The sequence below is a fragment of the Mastomys coucha genome, unplaced genomic scaffold (genome assembly GCF_008632895.1).
Source record: "Mastomys coucha isolate ucsf_1 unplaced genomic scaffold, UCSF_Mcou_1 pScaffold21, whole genome shotgun sequence".
Taxonomy (NCBI): Eukaryota; Metazoa; Chordata; class Mammalia; order Rodentia; family Muridae; genus Mastomys; species Mastomys coucha.
Window position 1 is genome coordinate 111,311,655 of NW_022196904.1, and position 1,381 is coordinate 111,313,035.

The following is a 1,381-nucleotide window of genomic DNA, read 5'->3' on the forward strand; positions in this document are numbered from 1 at the left end:
GTCTTGAAAACCAAATTATTATGGTTTCAGGAATTGTCACTTTAACCAAAATGGAGGAGCTTTACAAAAATGGTGTGGTTATGGCTAATAAGGTGTGCTATTAGCTGCTGGCAAACAGCTATACCCAAGCTACAAAACTTAGCTTAATGGAGGAAATATTTATTTTGGCTTATGATTTTAGTATTTCAGGCCATCGTAATGGGAAGGCATGGTTGCCATGGGAACACGAAGAGGAAGCAGTTCATATTTCTGAGAACCAGGAAGCAGAGAGAGCACTGAAATCAGGGTCTAGACTTTACTTTCATGGGCTAGGCCCTAGTGGCCTAGGTCCTCCAGCTAGGCCACATCTCCTAAAGATTTCACATTCTCACAAAGCAACACCACTATCTGGGGAACAGATGTTCAAATCAGGAACCTGTCGTGTACATTCTAATTCAAGGTCACTGGTATAAACCAAGTATGATACTTCTCATCTTAGTGCATGTTGGTTTTCTAATCCCGGTCTTTAGATGATGTCTCATGAGAAGGTGGATCCTTATCCAATAGGGGCATTGCAGTACTTAGAAAACAGGAATTGCAGACACAGAGACAGGCATGGAGGGATAAAGAGATGCAGGTCCTATAGGTCCTCTGAAGGCAAAAGAGTGGAGCAATACATTCATGACCAAGACAAGATTGCTTAGATATTTTGAAGCTATGAAGAGGCAAGTAAGAGACTCCTCTACAGGCTCTGTGGGCATTGGAAGGAATACGGCTCAGTCAGTGCTTCAGACAGCTTCCTTTCAGAGCTGAAAGTTATACCTTTGTTTTTTTTTTTTTTTTTTAAAGTTTTAGTTATTTTAAATTACGTGTGTGGGTGTGCAAGATGCTCTCAGGGATAGAGGTGTCAGATATTCTGGAGTTAGAGTCAGGTGGTTGTGAGCCACCTGACATGGACCTAAGCTCGGGTCCTCCGGAAGAGCAATTGCCCTTGCCTTTGTTTTTAAAGCGACTCTGTTTGTGGCCCTTAAAGCAGCCCTCGGAAGTCTGCATGTGTGCTAGAGCACCAAGGACAAGTGGTAGGCTTGGAACTTGGCCTGAAGTAGGTGAAACATTAAGGCAAAGAGCAGAACGAAATAGTTAGAAACAATCTTCTTCTTCTTCTTCTTCTTCTTCTTCTTCTTCTTCTTCTTCTTCTTCTTCTTCTTCTTCTTCTTCTTCTTCTTCTTCTTCTTCTTCTTCTTCTTCTTCTTCTTCTTCTTCTTCTTCTTCTTCTTCTTCTTCTTCTTCTTCTTCTTTTTTTTTTTTAGGTTTTTCAAGACAAGGTTTTTCTGTATAGCCTTGGCAGAGCAAGAAAGGGTTGTCTCAAAAGAGGCCCAGTCGTTTTCTCCTTGTAGTTTCG